Source organism: Dendrobates tinctorius, unplaced genomic scaffold (assembly GCF_039654945.1).
Source record: "Dendrobates tinctorius isolate UK_male_01 unplaced genomic scaffold, ASM3965494v1 ptg000171l, whole genome shotgun sequence".
NCBI lineage: Eukaryota > Metazoa > Chordata > Amphibia > Anura > Dendrobatidae > Dendrobates > Dendrobates tinctorius.
Genome location: NW_027361838.1, coordinates 18,898,092 through 18,916,970, shown reverse-complemented (window position 1 = coordinate 18,916,970; position 18,879 = coordinate 18,898,092). Strand labels below are relative to the sequence as shown.

Below are 18,879 nucleotides of genomic sequence, written 5' to 3'. Positions count from 1 at the left end.
AGTCAATGCAGGAATTCAGGAGTGTGGTGTATTCATGAGGACATCCCTTCACCTCTCCATGCTCCCCTTCTTCTGTAATGACAGTGATTGGTAAGCTGTTACGCACACATACTACACATATACAGTATTCTTCTAATCACTGCCCTTAAGAAGAAGATACAGAGAGCACTTTTTGAATGAACCCATTTGACTTATGCCATTCTGGCTGCTAGGACTATGGATCTGTAGCTGTAATTTGCTATATAGTATGGCCAGACTCTGGTTTCAGCTGACATCACTGAAAATTCTGCAACTTATTTTTAAAGGGGATTGTGTTCAAGAATTCTACATAACTTCAAGTGTGAGTTACCCGAACACAGAGTAGGACAACCAATGGAATTGGAAATGATTTATCTGATTGGTATGCCATTCAACAATGACCCTGGGCCACTCCCCGAATATCACAGAGCTCTTGTGCCAATTCTACATCCTAGTAAGTTTCCTCTTTACCAATCAAACACACACAGCCATTCATAACGTAGATCTCAGCACATAGATTTGAGCCTTGCAGATAATTACAAAGAAGCATTTCCATTGATCCTAACAAACTGCATAATCTTCTGTATTCTGTATAGACTATTTTTAAAGCCTAAGGAAAAGTTCAAGAGAATTTTTAATTGAAGTACCACTGCAGCAAGATTTTTTTTAGCACTAGAGTGGCGCTTTACATGTAAGTCCCCTGCCCACAGTCGTATACTCACCCTCTGGCATCTTCACCTGTTTTTCGGTCTTGCGATGCCATCTTGTGAGCAGATATTATCCTTATACTGACACATGGGTGGACCCTTGTTTTTGTAGTTTGCTGTCATAAGTATATTTGGGGGTGTCCATCACACCCCACACCTTGGGCTGTGTACCTTTATCTACTCAGCTTTCCATGACCTGTCAGGTCTAAGTCCTGCTCTGCCGGCCTCTATTTTGAGACCTGGAGGGCACACAGCGAGGTGAGTCACTAGAGTTAGGGACCATCCTTACTTGGTACAAATTGTCGTGGTGGGTTGGCTTTGACTCCTTTTTTTGACTGAAAAAAGTAAATTAAATACCCTATGTTTGTTACATTTGTTACTTGCTTACTTAGTGCGGTGTGCCTACGCTTCATACTCTTATTCTTTTTGTTGTACTTGTTTAATGGCCACAGCATACAGTTAGGTCCATATATATTTGGACAGAGACAACATTTTTCTAATTTTGGTTCTAGACATTACCACAATGAATTTTAAATAAAACAATTCAGATGCAGTTGAAGTTCAGACTTTCAGCTTTCATTTGAGGGTATCCACATTAAAATTGGATGAAGGGTTTAGGAGTTTCAGCTCCTTAACATGTGCCACCCTGTTTTTAAAGGGACTAAAAGTAATTGGACAGATTAAATAATTGTAAATAAAATGTTCATTTATAGTACTTGGTTGAAAACCCTTTGTTGGCAATGACTGCCTGAAGTCTTGAACTCATGGACATCACCAGATGCTGTGTTTCCTCCTTTTTGATGCTCTGCCAGGCCTTCACTGCGGTGGTTTTCAGTTGCTGTTTGTTTGTGGGCCTTTCTGTCTGAAGTTTAGTCTTTAACAAGTGAAATGCATGCTCAATTGGGTTGAGATCAGGTGGCTGACTTGGCCATTCAAGAATATTACACTTCTTTGCTTTAATAACTCCTGGGTTGCTGTGGCTTTATGTTATGGGTCATTGTCCATCTGTAGTATGAAACGACGACTAATCAGTTTGGCTGCATATGGCTGGATCTGAACACACAGTATGGCTCTGAATACCTCAGAATTAATTCGGCTGCTTCTGTCCTGTGTCACATCATCAATAAACACTAGTGACCCAGTGCCACTGGTAGCCATGCATGCCCAAGCCATCACACTGCCTCCGCCGTGTTTTACAGATGATGTGGTTTGCTTTGGATCATGAGCTGTACCACGCCTTCGCCATACTTTTCTCTTTCCGTCATTCTGGTAGAGGTTGATCTTGGTTTCATCTGTCCAAAGAAAGTTATTCCAGAACTGTGCTGGCTTTTTTAGATGTTTTTTAGCAAAGTCCAGTCTAGCCTTTTTATTCTTGATGCTTATGAGTAGCTTGCACCGTGCAGTGAACCCTCTGTATTTACTTTCATGCAGTCTTCTCTTTATGGTAGATTTGGATATTGATACACCTGTAGGGAAGGTGGACTGACGTACGGACCTGTCTGCAGTAGGAAGGCAAAGGTGTAGTGTATTGTAGGTGGACTGTTATAGTGAAAGATGGGAAACAGCTGGAGATAAAGAGTAAGAGTGTAATATTGGAGTTTGATCAAAAGAGGGCAGTGGAGAGTTGTGAGGATAGGACTAAACAGCAGCCAAGAAACTGTCAAGTCAAGGGGGTGGGTTACCAGAATGAGAAGGATTTAAAAGAGGGAGAGAAGGTTCTGGAAGAGTCAGTCAGTGAGAGGAGCGCAGGTGACAGGAAGATCTGCTGATGAGAAAAGACAGGAAAGAAGCTCCGGAGGGTACTGACAGCTGAGACGATCAAGGGGGGTGGCCCCGATGATAGAAGCCGCGGACAGAGACAGCCTGTGGTTCCACAAGGTGGACGGACTCGGACTGGTGAAGCGCTGCAGTAGATAGGTCTAGGGCGGCTGCCGTGAAAGAGCCGCGGGGGTCGTCACAAGGAAGTCAGAAGGAAGTGAAGGTACCCGGGCCTGTGTGCGGAGAGTGTAAACTGCTGTCGTGTGTTGCTGTGGTCGTCGTGACGACGGCTAATAAAGAAGACCTGTTGGACACGATCCTGTCTCTGACTTGAGTCTATCTGCGGCAAGAAGCGGACCACCCCCCTGTCGGTTACCCTATCTACACGCCTACCTCCTGGAGAGTGTTGTTCACTTGGTTGGCTGTTGTGAAGGGGTTGCTCTTCACCATGGAGATTATTCTGCGATCATCCACCATTGTTGTCTTCCGTGGGGGCCCAGGTCTTCCGTGGGCGCCCAGGTCTTTTTGCATTGATGAGTTCACCAGTGCTTTCTTTCTTTCTCAGGATGTACCAAACTGTAGATTTTGCCACTCCTAATGTTGTAGCAATTTCTTGGATGGGTTTTTTCTGCTTTTGCAGCTTAAAGATGGCTTGTTTCACCTGCATGGAGAGCTCCTTTGACCGCATGTTTCCTTCACAGCAAAACCTTCCAAATGCAAGCACCTGTAAGGACTGGGATTGTATATCTGTTTTGTCTGCTCTTGCCCTTACTTCTGATGGATTCTGCCCTTAACCAAGATGGAGTTGCTGGCTTCACGGCGGCCATCTTCCTTCCTGTCTGAGACTCCTTGTTTCCTGTTTGCTGTATACATAAGGGACCTCTGCACACTATGCATTGCTTGTGTATCTTGTTCTTTACTTGCTGCCAAGCTGGAAGGACTAGCAACCTGTTTGCCCCTTCTACTCTTCGGCATACCCCGCTTGTTCCCGTATCTACGTACCACGGAAGGACTCTGCTGCTATTCCTGCTCTGCACCCACCTCTGCTACGGTTTGCTCTCCATTAGGCCTGGGCTCTGGGTCCTGGATTCCGCATTGCTGGACTGGTATTCGCACCCTCGGTCTTATTGTCTGCTTTGCATCTGTCAGCTGAAGTGCATATTTCTGCAATAAGATATATATACATCTTGAACTGTGATATACCGTGTCTGTCTTAATATCTGACCCACGTCATCAGGCTCCATAGAATTCTAGTATAAACTTATAACAGCACCACACCTCAAATCAACTCCAGGCCTTTTATCTGCTTAATTGAGAATGATATAACAAAGGGATTGCCCACACCTGTCTATGAAATAGCCTTGGAGTCAATTGTCCAATTACTTTTGGTCTCTTTAAAAACAGGGTGGCACATGTTAAGGAGTTGAAACTCCTAAACCCTTCATCCAATTTTAATGTGGATACCCTCAAATGAAAGCTGAAAGTCTGAACTTCAACTGCATCTGAATGGCTTTGTTTAAAATTCAATGTGGTAATGTCTAGAACCAAAATTAGAAAAATGTTGTCTCTGTCCAAATATATATGGACCTAACCGTACATGTTATTTTTGGTTCTACTGTCTATTGCTTGCTGCAGAATGATTTATCTGAGAATCCACCAGCAAATTCACTTCTTTTAACTGCTTGGTGTTCTTAAAAACCTAAAGTGGTTAAAAGACGTTCAAACAAATGTACGGTAAGTCATTTTTACACAGAAATTCACATGTTCATTCTGCTGAGCGTTTTTTATGTTTTTCAGGTGGTTTCCGTATCAGAAGTTGCCTGAAAATGACTTTGTGATCACGTCCCTTTAATCGGTTTATTGTACCAGATGAAACAGGAAAATGCAAAGGCAATTAGGATGAAGGTATAAGATCACTCTACCATACAATGCCATTAAATTACTATACATGTGTATGTATGGAGACTTGTCACGTAGCAGAACTGCGTTCGTGCCGTTCCACAGTGATTTACGTGCCCTTTGTGAGCAGTAATAATAAGTGGTTATGTAAAACATACAATAAGACTCAGTAGATGAAACTGGCTCAAACTCTGTAACTAATTGCATTTATTATAATTACATCAGATCCCAATGTTTTACATGGGGCACAGTCCTCTGACGTGCTCATGGGCAAATACGATGCAGATATCTGCCATTATTCAAATCTACCGTATCTGTAATCTGCAAATCAATTAATGCAATGAAGATTTATGCAGTCGACCAGGAACCTTCTACTGGCATCCTGAATAAAGATAATATAGACATATTATACTGCTGCCCATTATGCAATACACTATCAATCTACATATTATCTACATATGTGTTCTGTACAGGTCCCTGCTGTGGGGCGTCATTACATACAAGGCTGATCAAATCACAATGAGGAGCCTCGTCATGAGTGTACAGGTCTTGTATGGCACAGTTAATGCTAAGCAATCACAGCAAACCGTCATCCAAGCAGATTAAAGGGTTCTCTAGCCAGAACAAAATATTCTAAAAATGCAAAAACGCTTGCAATTAATAGCATTTTAAGAAGCTATGTTATCCAAGCAGGAGTATTATTTAGTGGTATTGCAATGTAAAAGTAAATATTCTAAAAAAAAATAGTGTTTTGAGAATTTAGCAAAAAGATTCCGAGGATACAGCACGGGGTCTACTAATCAGAAGAGGCGCCACTGGCGGGGATGTTGGCCATTAGGCCGGGGTCACACTTGTGAGAGTGATGAGAGAAACTCGCATGAGTCTCTCGCATCAATACCCGGCACTGCCGCCGGCACTCAGTACCGGAGGGTGCGGCTGCATGTTTTTCTATGCAGCTGAACGCTCCGGTTCGAGTGCTGGCTGCAGTGCCGGGTATCGATGCGAGAGACTCTCGCGAGTTTCTCGCATCACACTTGCAAGTGTGACCCCGGCCTTAAGGCTCAGTGCACACGTACTTTTTTGCCCTGTGGATTTTTCCGCGCAGAATTGAAGAAATCCGCAGGTCAAATGACCTGCATTTTTCCTGCGGATTTCTTCCATTTTTAATGCGGTTTTCTTGCGGTTTTCTTGCGGTTTTCCCCCTACGGATTTGTAGACTGGGGAGGTGGAAAACCGCACAAAAGAAGTGACATGCTGCAGATTTTGTACTGCAGGAAAACCGCGAGGAAAAATCTGCAGCGTCTGCACAGCGTTTTTTTTTTCATTGATTTACATGCTACTGTACATCACACTGCGGATCCGCAGGAATTCTGCATCGTGTGCAAACAGTCTAAAAGAAGGTTTGAGGGAGTCTGGTTCGTGATCGCAGGCTTCCGACATAGCCGTTGGCTTTTTTGGCTCAAAGAGATTGATGCATCATTACATTTTTTTACATTATTTTGGAATGAATATCTCTCAATTAGTGATTTTTTTCATTGATAACAAATTGTCCAAATGTTTTGCGCAATTTTTAAAGATGCATTTTGATGTTTAGTTTTCAGATGTTTACGTACATGTTCCTTTTCCAGATATTTAAGACTGATTTATCAAATGTGACTTATTAAAAAGTTGCAAAATTCAGAGTAGATATACTCTAGTGCCCCACTGGAGTGTTTGTATGTATGGCATTTATATAATAGCAGACTGGAAAAAAAACAACCCAAATGAGGAATTAGGGCCTAAATGGGCAGCACGATGGCTCAGTGGTTAGCACTGTTATTTTGGAGTGCTGGGTTCAAATCCCACCAAGGACAACATCTGCAAGGAGTCTGTATATTCTCCCTGTGTTTGGGTGGGTTTCCTCCGGTTTCCTCCCACACTCCAAAGACATACTGATAGGGAATTTAGATTGTGAGCCCCATCAGGGACAGTGCTGATAATGTCTGTAAGGGCCCCGTCACACATAGCAATCTCGCTAGCGAGATCGCTGCTGAGTCACAACTTTTGTGACACAACAGCGATCTCACCAGCGAGATCGCTGTGTGTGACAGCGATCAGCGACCGGCCCCCCTGCCGGTATCGCTGATCGCTGCAAGAAATCTCTGGACATTTTTTTCATCGCTGATCTCCCGCTGGCCAGCACGCATCGCTGCGTGTGACAGGCGGGAGACCAGCGATCAGCTGTAAAATAATTTTAAAAAATAAAAAATATTGTTATTCTCACCTTCCGGCGTCCCGCGCAGTTTTCCCGCCTCTCTCCATGCTCGTCCCAGTAATCCTTTGCAAGCATGATCGCGGGACTTCGCGATCCTGCGAGAACGGACGTCATCACGGTAATTCTCGCAAAGGATTACTGGGACCGGAGCGTGGAGAGAGGCGGGAATGCTGCGTGGGACGTGAGAATAACAATATTATTTATTTTAATTCTATTTTTGACATCAATATGGCATCAGCGCTAACGAACACAGCGATGCCGCATGCGCGGCGTCGCTGTGCTAATCGCTGGTGAAGCTGTCTGACAGCTCACCAGAGATCACATAGCGACTTACCAGTGATCCTGACATGTTGATATCGTTGTTGGGATCGCTGGTAAGTCGCTATGTGTGACTCAAGCTTTAGGCTAGGTTCACATTTGCATAGGGAAGAGCTGCAGAGGGCTGCGTACTTCCTCCGTTAAGCCCCGCCCACTGCCGCAGTCCTCCGTTCAGCTCCATCTGCATGTGGCCTGCGTACCTATTTTTAACATGTAGCGTTCGGTGCAGCTCGGCACAGTGTCAAAACAATGCATGCGGAGGCATCCGCATGCATCCGCATGGCCTGCGTACCCAATGTTAAAGATAGGTACGCAGGACGCATGCAGACGTAGGCGGATCTGAACGGAGGAGGTGCGGCAGTGGGTGGGGCTTAACGGAAGAAGTACGCAGCCCTCCGCAGCTCTGCCTTACGCAAGTGTGAAACTAGCCTGAAGCGCTGCGGAATATGATGGCGCTGTATAAGAATAATAAATAAGTAATCCCTGTACAGTATATGTGTGTTACATGACAGATTTACTGCAGCATTTGCTCTGCAATGTGAATCTGACCACGCTGGTTACAGCACAAGCAACATTACAGCCTTTATCACACAAAAATGTACAATATACAGGTTTTTTTTGGGGGGGGGACAGCTTATCAAAAAATCATGAAGACACTAAATTTTTTACTGACACATTAGAAAACCATAAAAAAATCATTACGGTTATCAGTGATCCATGTCTACAGCCCATAATTCTGATATGAAGACATGATCTGCATTCACGGTAAACTGTAAAATGATGATAATTACAGTCAAAATAATCTACGTTTCTTCAAAATATCATGAATGCCTCAAAGTTTCTTTCTACAGACACGGTAAATAAATGTTTGCTGACTGTCCAGAAATTTCTGGACAGTTGGCAAATCTGGTCCACACTTACCTTTTCCTAAATTTGGCTAAAGGTAACCTGATAGGTCGGATAATGCTATTATCCTGCAGAGATAGGGTTAATATTCAGATTAATAGTGTAGGGTTAATATTCGAAAGTGCGCCACCCAGGAGAAAATTAACTTTATCCCTCCTGGGAGCCGCATGTTTTCAGTCATCAAGGCATGCGAGCGCAGCTACAGTCACTGCTCACAACACTGAGAGGCGACTGTAAGGATGCCCCGGAACGCTGACTGAAAGCCGGTGTAGTAGAACATGAGTGCACTTTTTGAAAAGTGGGTGGAGGTTGGATGTTATGAGGCGGGCCGGGCGTGACTGACAAATTTATCATAATTTACACCACAAAAGTGGTATAAATCATGACTGCAATGAGCTGACGCCCCTGACTGGAGTGACATCTGGTGCTTTTAAATCCAGCACCAGTCTTGATGAATCAGAGACACATACTATATACAGTACAGTACATCTTGTGACAGAGTACAACAAAAGTACATGTTTTTTCTAAAATTTGGCAATCCAGTTCTGTGAAACGTTCCAATGAGTCGATAGTGACCACCGGGCAGCTCCTAATGATGCCACACATGCGTAAACAGGGGCTCACATTGATTAAAAATGGGGTAATTTTAGCCAATGTCTAAAGTGAATGTCATGTGATTGATTTCTTTAGGAACAAACTTTTGTCTGCATTTTTCCCACATTTAATAACTGACAAACATAGTGCATGGCACAAACTGTTAATAAATATGACACGCATCAGAATAGAAACCATTGGGGAGAAAAATGCGCCAACAAATTGATAAATGTGAGGAAAGGAAGCTTACCGGTTCAATAAGCCCAAAGCCTATCAAATTTACCACACTGGTGGTTCATACAAGAGTTAAAAAGTATATAAGATTTGTTTCTGAGAACCTCTTATGGATATACAGTACTCAGCTTACCTCTCATACTAGCATGCAGCTCCATCCTCCGACCGGAAGCAAATTTACTCGCCTGATCTCAAAGCATTCAGAAGCTTTCACACAAGTTACTGGGATTTACTGTATTTTAGCCTCGGGTCAGAAAATTGTAGCAGAAATACCACATGTTTTCGTGCATTTTTAATACAATTTTTAATGCGTTTTTTTTTAGTGCTAAGCCATCTTGATCTCAAAGGGCAAAAACCCAGTAACAGCTCTGAACAAATTGACATGATGTGTTTTTTTAAAACGCACCAAAGTTCAAAAGGTGCAAGAAAGAGGTGCATTAATTACTAAAATAAAGTACATTAATAAATATAAGTTGGTAAAACGGTTTGTGCCTGTCATTCCTTACTGACATTATACTACGTGTGGTGATTTAGGCTTTGACTCATTACATCTGAGTGCAGTCTCAATCAAAAGCAGTGCTTCCCAATATACACCAGTCAGACAAGATGACATGTTCACGCTGACAAGGAGGAGGACCCGCATATTCACTGAAAATAGCGGAGCTGCCCTGCACTATTATCATTACAGAAAAAGGCAGTAAACTGATTAGCTACTGAATGTGCTACTAATTCCGATAGCCAGAGCACTAATATTTACAGCAATCATTAATAAAAGTATTAGTACAGTTGTGGCCAAAAGTATTGACACCCCTGCAATTCTGTCAGATAATACTCAGTTTCTTCCTGAAAATTATTGCAAACACAAATTCTTTGTTATTATCTTCATTTAATTTGTCTTAAATGAAAAAACACAAAAAGAATTGTCCTAAAGCCAAATTGGATATAATTCCACACCAAACATAAAAAAGAGGGTGGACAAAAGTATTGGCACTGTTCGAAAAATCATGTGATGCTTCTCTAATTTGTGTAATTAACAGCACCTGTAACTTACCTGTGGCACCTAACAGGTGTTGGCAATAACTAAATCACACTTGCAGCCAGTTGACGTGGATTAAAGTTGACTCAACCTCTGTCCTGTGTCCTTGTGTGTACCACATTGAGCATGGAGAAAAGAAAGAAGACCAAAGAACTGTCTGAGGACTTGAGAAACCAAATTGTGAGGAAGCATGAGCAATCTCAAGGCTACAAGTCCATCTCCAAAGACCTGAATGTTCCTGTGTCTACCGTGCGCAGTGTCATCAAGAAGTTTAAAGCCCATGGCACTGTGGCTAACCTCCCTAGATGTGGACGGAACAGAAAAATTGACAAGAGATTTCAACGCAAGATTGTGCGGATGTTGGATAAAGAACCTCGACTAACATCCAAACAAGTTCAAGCTGCCCTGCAGTCCGAGGGTACAACAGTGTCAACCCATACTATCCGTCGGCGTCTGAATGAAAAGGGACTGTATAGTAGGAGACCCAGGAAGACCCCACTTCTTACCCCGAGACATAAAAAAGCCAGGCTGGAGTTTGCCAAAACTTACCTGAAAAAGCCTAAAACGTTTTGGAAGAATGTTCTCTGGACAGATGAAACAAAAGTAGACATTTTTGGGCAAATTCATCAACATAGAGTTTACAGGAGAAAAAAAGAGGCATTCAAAGAAAAGAACACGGTCCCTACAGTCAAACATGGCAGAAGTTCCCTGATGTTTTGGGGTTGCTTTGCTGCCTCTGGCACTGGACTGCTTGACCGTGTGCATGGCATTATGAAGTCAGAAGACTACCAACAAATTTTGCAGCATAATGTAGGGCCCAGTGTGAGAAAGCTGGGTCTCCCTCAGAGGTCATGGGTCTTCCAGCAGGACAATGACCCAAAACACACTTCAAAAAGCACTAGAAAATGGTTTGAGAGAAAGCACTGGAGACTTCTAAGGTGGCCAGCAATGAGTCCAGACCTGAATCCCATAGAACACCTGTGGAGAGAACTAAAAATGGCAGTTTGGAGAAGGCACCCTTCAAATATCAGGGACATGGAGCAGTTTGCCAAAGAAGAATGGTCTATAAAATTCCAGCAGAGCATTGTAAGAAACTCATTGATGGTTACCGGAAACGGTTGGTCGCAGTTATTTTGGCTAAAGGTTGTGCAACCAAGTATTAGGCTGAGGGTGCCAATACTTTTGTCTGGCCCATTTTTGGAGTTTTGTGTGAAATGATCAATGTTTTGGTTTTTGCTTCATTCTCTTTTGTGTTTTTACATTTAAGACAAATTAAATGAAGATAATAATACCAAAGAATTTGTGTTTGCAATCATTTTCAGGAAGAAACTGAGTATTATCTGACAGAATTGCAGGGGTGTCAATACTTTTGGCCACAACTGTAAGTGTGACATCACAGCTGTGCTGTGCACAAGTAATGCATCTAGTAAATTATATTGTACATTCAATGATCTGCTAATCAGCCCCAAATTATCAAAGGAAATCTAGCGTCCACAAGATCCACATATACATAGCTGGTAACTAAGGTACACATCAGGTTTCTAAGGGACGTGCGTCCCTTAGATACCCGATGTGAACATTAGTTACCAGCTGATCACTGGTCTCCCGCCTGTCACACGCAGTGATGCGTGCTGGCCAGCTGGAGACCAGCGACCAAAGAAATGTCCAGGGCTTTCCAACAGCGATCAGCGATATCGGCAGGGGGGCGGTCGCTGATCGCTGTCACACACAGCGATCTCGCTGGTGAGATCGCTGTTACGTCACAAAACTTGTGGATCAGCAGGGATCTCGCTAGCGAGATCGCTATATGTGACGGGGCCCTAAGGTGCATTTCCACTGTACGACTATCGGGAACGAGGGTTTCCAGTCATCTTGCAGTATAAGCCGGCTGCCAATCACCCAACAAACAGGAAAAACATTGGGTGAAATGATCTTTTGATTTGCTTAACAGACCATCATTCTCAGAAACACAGTGTCCTGCTGCAGAAAACAACCAACGCCTAAGTGTACAGAACAATATATTACTCTAAGCACAACTGGCCCGCCTAATACAAGCTATTAAATTACTGCCGATCGGCAAACACATAGCTGATCGGCAATCGCTCAGAACTATGTGAACCTGGACTTAGATACAATTTTTGCACTACAAGACCGAAACCCTTAAAGGTAATCTATCACGATAAAAAATAAGTCTGATCTGTGAGTAGCAGTGATGAGATATTATACTCGTTGGTCGGGTGTCCTCCGAGTATTTTGGGCGTGCTTGGAGATTTAGTTTGTGTTGACGCAGCTGCATGATTTGCAGCTGCTAGACAGCCTGAATACATGTGAGGAATGCCTGTTTGTTAGGGAATTCCCACATGTATTCAGGCTGTCTAGCAGCTGCAAATCTTGCAGCTGCGTCGACAAAAACAATCTCCAAGCACGCCAAAATACTCGGAGGACACCCAAACATGCTCGGGAAAACCCAAGCAGCGAGTATACTCGCTCATCACTAGTGAGTAGCAAATTTAAAGCCGGAGGAGTTGAGAAAGTGTGTAGTTTTGTGCAGGGGAAAAACAATCAATAAAACTCTCGTTGTAAATCCTTGCTCATTTTGTGTTTAGGAGTCCAGTGGTCACATGTATGCACACCCCTACAGGAAAGGCTGTCAATCACTGAGTGACACCGCCCACTGGACGCCTGAGCTCAGAATTAACACTTATCTGACCCAATAAGCTACAAGTTATACTTAATTCCACTAAACAATATATCAATCTGTTCACCTCCGGTTGTCTGTGAGATGTTGCTCACTGATAAGCCCAAATGTGCAGTATGACAGGCTCTCTTTAGTGCAAAGCAAGCCTGCAAACTTTCAATGAAAACAAAATAGCTGCAAACACAATTGGCCATTCAGTGCTGATGCTCTAGTGGTGAAATCGCTGAGTAGTGATGCCTGTAGCACAATGTGGTCACTGATTTAAAGGGGTTGCCACTGATGAGGTCACAGATGAAAGTCTGTAGTCACTATATGTGACTGAGATTTCTGAATCCTTAGTGTCCACACCATACACTGTCCGGATTCTTTGGTGCCGTCAGTGAGAGTGGGCGATCCAATAACTGCAACTCTGCAAGGATGTGATTTGCAGGCATATACCAAATAGACCTGCTCAGCCTTACTCAACACAAGTGAATTGAATGAGGCCAAGCACAACTAATAGGACCATGGCTGGAAGTATGCAAATTGCAATCACGAGACTGCCCACTCTCACAGGTGACACTGGAGAATCCTGACAGTGTGTGGTGTGCACAACTGTCAGGAGTCAGCAGTCTGCAGAAACATAGAGTTAACTACAGACTGTCATCAGAAGACCCCTTTAATGCAATTGTTAAAGTTGCATAACCCGTTTAATGAGTTGCATTTTAATCTTAATAGCATTAGACGCCTGTAATATCTATTTACTTTGACGTTGATAAAGAAAAACCAGGCATCAGGGGCGACAGTGCTCCTGCACTGTACAATTCATTAAAGCCTTGTTAATAATTAATACCATTATTTTTATGCGCGCTCATTAAATTAAGCAAAGCCAAGACGAGTGAGAGAGGACAATCTGACATCATGCACTGGGACCATTCAGAGAACTAAACACAGTCTTACACAGTTTTGCCTGCAGAGATTTTTAGATGCATGTGTGCATCAAAATGAAGAAAACTGAATTATTAAAATAGGTTTTAAATGACAATGATTTTGTGAGCAAACAGGGGACTGAATGTGCAGTCTAATTGGTCATTTCTTTTTACATTCGTAAAACAGAGCGTAGGTTATCAAACACGGAAGTCTTCTAAAAGCCGAGATGATGGGACTCTGGTTACAGAAATCTCTCACACTGGGGGTCAATAATATCAAAAGAATAAAACAGTCTAAGAAGATTTGACTCATGCCTCAAACTGTGGTAATGGATTGAGAAGGACATGGATACAGAGGAAGCACATCTCATGGCAGACCTGAGGAAGGTGAAGAGCTGCACTAGTCACAGGTTGTTCCTCTCTAGTCAACCTTTAATATTATCGGTATCTTTTAAGCAAAAACTTGCTTTGCATAGTTTTTAGAAATATCAGTTTGGATGTATGTGCAGTATAGAGGTAGGTCCCTTATACAAGGCTCACTTCTGTGATCCAAGACTGAGAGCCTTTAATAAAAAGTGTTTCTCGCCCTGCCAAGTTACATAGAAGGCCTTTTGGGCTACACACCTAACAGGGCTCCTATACTCCTCTATCTGATGTACTACATATATTAACCATTATGGAATGTACTGCAATAGATACAGTATGTGGGCATACCAGTTAGATACAGTTTATAGCATCGGGGAACTTGTTGTTAGTCCTCCATTAATATATTATGTTTTTTTAACAAAATCCTTTATATTTAATAAAGTTGATATATGTGTGAGCTATTTTGTAGCACCATTTTTCTTTTGATTTATTTCGGTATCCATAGAATAAAAAATAACTGTTAGACACCAGTCCATTCTTGTTCTCCATGTCGGCCTTTGCAAGTAGCCTGGCATGCTCCTATCTCTTGTATTTTCTAAGCCTACAGAACACCTTCCAAGACACACACCTGTGTCTTGGTATTGTATTAAGACTTTCTAGTAACTCTTTTAGTTTGTCCATAGGCTCCTGGTCGCCTGTGATTTCCATTTACTTGTCTGCAGCTTCCAGTAACTCTGCTACCTATCAGTGGTCTTCTGGACTTCACCTGTTTATCTGTGGCTTCCAGTAACCTTTTTTTTTAAACTCTATTTTTATTAGAAATTTTCTTTGTTAATAACAAAAGAAAGTACAGAAAGGAAAAGCCATACAGATGCATATCATGTTACAAATTTGCATTCTTCAGAGAGACGCACCATCACGGCTCTAATCAAGAGCATGTATCTCAAGTAACAATCTTTCCAAAAGTCAATGGCGTCCACTTCTTCCTTAAGATTACATATTTAAAGAACAGCTTTAACTCTGCTACCCTCTTCCCTCCCCAACAATCTCTCCCCCCCCCCCCAACACCCTAAAACCTTTTCCTCCCTTGCTTTGTGGAGAGCCTACCCACTCACAGGCTCTATGACTCTCCATAATTGACTTTCATTGGCTCACAGAAATCATTTGCCTCAGTTAAGTTTTAATCTTCCCAGTGTTCCCCCCAAAGATTCCTTGTGGTACCATGTAGTGTCCCTGAAAGGAATAACTATGCGTTGAATTTCCTCCTTGTTACAATGTTCCACAATATAATGCCTCCACTTTGTAAAAAATCTAGATGTTTCGCAAGACTTCCTCTTTTCTGCTTCCAACCTTTCCATTAGCATTACATGTTTCAGGCGACCCGAGAGTTCTTTTATGGTGGGCATGTCTTTTTGCAGCCAATTTGTTAGTAATATTTTTTTCATGAGCATTATGATTATATGGACGACATCTGGGGGTCCTCCCCCCCCTTCATGAGCAACGGGGGACTTCTCCCAATAATGAAATAAGATCAAATCTCTCGGGACTTCATCACCCCAATCCCATATGTTCTTTATATATTTTCTAACCGCACCCCACATATCCGCCACATGCTTGCAAGTCAGTAGGCCATGGAGTAAGTCAGTAAATGGGACATTACACTTGGGACACTGCGTGATTCTATCTGGCTTATCAGAACTCCTTGGAAACTGGAAGGCGTATATTGCCCTATGTATTATTTTGAATTGAGTTTCTCTCCAACTCTCATTAATAAGGGACTGTCGAGCTTTAGTCCACCCCTTCCTTATTTTGTCTCCAATAGCCCTGTCCTCCAGCTGCGATTCCCATTTTTTATAGAAGGTATCTGGATGACTATCTAAGAGCACCCCTCTCATCGTGTTATATAGCAATGTAATAGACGAAAAATTTTTTGCTGCATCAACCATTTTATCAAACTCGTTGCATGTGAACTCCGCCTGCGTGTCTACTAAGTGGGACATGATATGATACCTAATCTGTTCAAATTGTAACGTTTGAAATTTTTGGAGATCAAATTTTTCTATTATTTCGTTTTGACTTAGCCATCTGTTCTCTGTAGGATGAACCAGATGAGCTATCTCCTGTATACCCCTATCTCTCCATTCCTTAAACAGTTTATTCTCTACTCCCGGTAAAAACTCTATGTTGTTCCACAATGGGAGGTATTTAGATATTCGGAACGAAAGTTTATATTTTTTTCTCACCGTCTTCCAGGTGGCAATAGTATCCCGGAATATCAAAGAATTTTTGATTTTGGCTGGGAGCATCTTTAATCTTGCATGCAACAAGGACCTAAGATCCCAAGGATGGGCATATTCCTTCTCTATGACATAGGCCGAATATTTACTCTCACCATGCAACCAATTTAAAAAGTACCTTGTCAGACACGCTATATTATAATTTCTAATACTCGATAAGTTTAAGCCCCCTTCCGTCTTTGGATTCATCATCTTTTTAAGACTTATGCGTGGTTTTTTGTTCCTCCAAATAAATTTGGAGAACGCAGAAGTCAATGCTTTTACATCCGTGTGTTTCAGCAGGAGTGGTATTGTTTGAAGGTGGTACATTAATTTCGAAGTACTCATCATTTTAATCAGTTGTATTCTCCCTGTCAAATTTAATGGGAGATCTTTCCACTTTACTAGATCATTTACTATATTTGTTATTAAAGGAGGGTAGTTTAATTTGTATATAGAAGATGGCTCTCCCCCTATTTTAATGCCTAAATATTTAATATAAGATTTCGCCATACCCACCCCCAATTGAGCTCTATTTAATTTCTGTCTATTCGTCTCGTCCCACCTTCCCAGGGGAAGCAGTTCGGATTTAATCTTGTTAATTTTAAAACCCGCATAATCCCCATATGTATTTATCGTTTCTATAGCCGGTTCAACCTGCGCGAAGGGATCCCTAAGGAAAAGCAAGTAGCACGCACTGTCTCCCCACCGATCTGGATGCCAGGAAATCGCTGCGGGTCAGACAACTCTCTCACCAAAGGTTCCAGAGCTATATTGAATAGCAGAGGCGACAAAGGACACCCCTGTCTTGTCCCCCTGGACAATGGGAACCTGTCCGAGAGGAAACCCGGAATGTAGATCTGGGCCTCCGGCTTTGAATATAACTCTGTGATGTAGGTCAGGAAGGAGCCATCAAAACCCATTTTTACCAACACCCTGAAAAGCCATTCCCACCTGACATTATCAAATGCTTTTTCAGCATCGATTGTTAGTAATGCTGGTTTTTCACTTGGAGTGGGATTAAGGTTTACCCTGTCCAAGACCAACATGACTTTTCTCAAGTTACTCGTTGCTGACCTACCCTTAACAAAACCCGCCTGTGATTCCGATATTAGGTTTGGTAATATTTCTGCCAATCTATCAGCCAGGATTTTAGACATAATTTTATTATCTACGTTTATTAAGGAAATGGGACGATAAGATCCCGGCGACAGGGGATCCTTTCCTGGTTTTGGTAAAACTTTGATATATGCTAATTTGCTGGGCCTCGTCATGGGCTTCCCTTCTAGTATCCCGTTAAATATTTTTGCTAAAACAGGGGATGCTTCATCCTGTAAAATCTTAAAAAATTCTCCCGAATAGCCATCAGGGCCCGGGGCTTTCCCATTCCCCAAGTTCCTAATTGTCTGTTTAATTTCTTCTTGTGTAATGAGTGTATTTAAGAATTGTTTTTGTTCATCTGACAACTTCGGGATATCTGGTCGATCGAGTAATGTGGTCTTCGGAAATCTCCGATCCACCTTATCCATGTAAAGGTTCTTATAGTATTTTCCCAGAATATTGGCTATTTCTTTTGGTTTAATTTGTATGTTACCATTTTGGTCTTTTAGATGAAAAGGGCCTTGTGCAAAGAATCTATTCCTGACCATAGAGGCCATCAGTTTTCCTGCTTTATTTCCAAATCTATGGAATTTGGCCTCATGAGATGATTTAAATAATTGTTCCCTCTTAGCCATCCAAGTATTAAATTCTCTTTGCTCCATTAACCAGTTATCCTTATTTATTTTGTTGGGGTGGCTTTGAAACAGGGTATAAGCCTGTCTGAGCCTGTTCGTGAGTTGTGTGTACTTTTCCTGTGTTTTCCTTTTTAAAGCTGACGTGTATGAAATTATTTTTCCCCTCATGACTACTTTAATTGTTTCCCATAATAGGGGTGAGTTAGTCTCGTGTGACCTATTGTCCTCTCTTATCTCTCCCCACCACTCCTTCAGTTTTAATGTGAAATCTTCGTTGTCATGTAAATATCTAGGAAATCTCCATAAATAGTCTGTTCCTCTAGGGAACGCATCTGCCAGTTCTATTGTCACAGGCGCATGATCCGATATCACCAGATCATGTATTGTAGACGACAACACCCTGCCAAGGACAGTCGGGGAGACCAAGAATTGATCTATCCTCGACCACGCGTTTTTGGCAGGTGAATAGAAAGTGAATTCCCTATCCTGCGGGTGCAGATATCTCCAAGTGTCAGTCAGGCCCGTGTTTTTTAGCATTGGGGAAATTACTTTATCTTGGCCTCTCAGCCCCGGTGTCCCCTGTGATTCGTTTTTTCTATCTTCTGAGACATTTACCACCGAGTTGAAATCCCCCCCGATTATCAGGTCATGTATGGGATCTTTCAGTATCTCCTGTTCTAGAAAATGGTAGTATGCTTTATTATTTTCATTGGGGGCATATACATTCATTATTTTGTATGTGCTGCCTGATGTCGTTATGGTAATCGAGTGTAGCCTCCCCTCATGATCCGTTTTAGTGTTTACCACCTGGTGTTGGAAATTTTTATCTATCAACATTAGTACTCCTGCCTTATTATTAATAGCTGGTGACCCGTATGTTTTGCCCACCCACAATTTTTCCATCCTCTTAAAGTCTGACAATTCCAAATGTGTCTCTTGTAATAGGGCTATATCTGGCTTAATACGTTTAAGATGTCTGAGAATCATTAACCGCTTCTGTGGGGACTTCAGGCCCCTTACATTCCAGGTAACTATCCTCATAAATTCTTATTTATTATATATATATATATTTTTTTTTTTTTTTTTTTTTTTTCTTTTTTTAGGTGGGCCAACTGTGGTTAACTTAGTGACATCCAACACTGGGATACGAGCAAAGCTTCTCTGTCCATGT

General features: G+C 42.2%; 1 protein-coding gene and 1 long non-coding RNA gene across 6 annotated transcripts in view; one reads left to right on the top strand and one right to left on the bottom strand.

Annotated features, from left to right (window-relative positions):
• The window catches only part of LOC141053831 (uncharacterized), a 59,395-nt gene extending 45,758 nt beyond the window's left edge, over positions 1 to 13,637 (top strand). Inside the window, exons 2-4 of the long non-coding RNA XR_012221274.1 lie at positions 306 to 472; positions 4,281 to 4,388; positions 13,518 to 13,637. This is a non-coding gene — a long non-coding RNA (uncharacterized lncRNA). The remainder of the gene's footprint in view (positions 1 to 305; positions 473 to 4,280; positions 4,389 to 13,517) is intronic.
• The window catches only part of PTPRM (protein tyrosine phosphatase receptor type M), a 929,698-nt gene that overhangs the window by 826,815 nt on the left and 84,004 nt on the right, over positions 1 to 18,879 (bottom strand). The gene's annotated exons all lie outside the window — the stretch shown is intronic.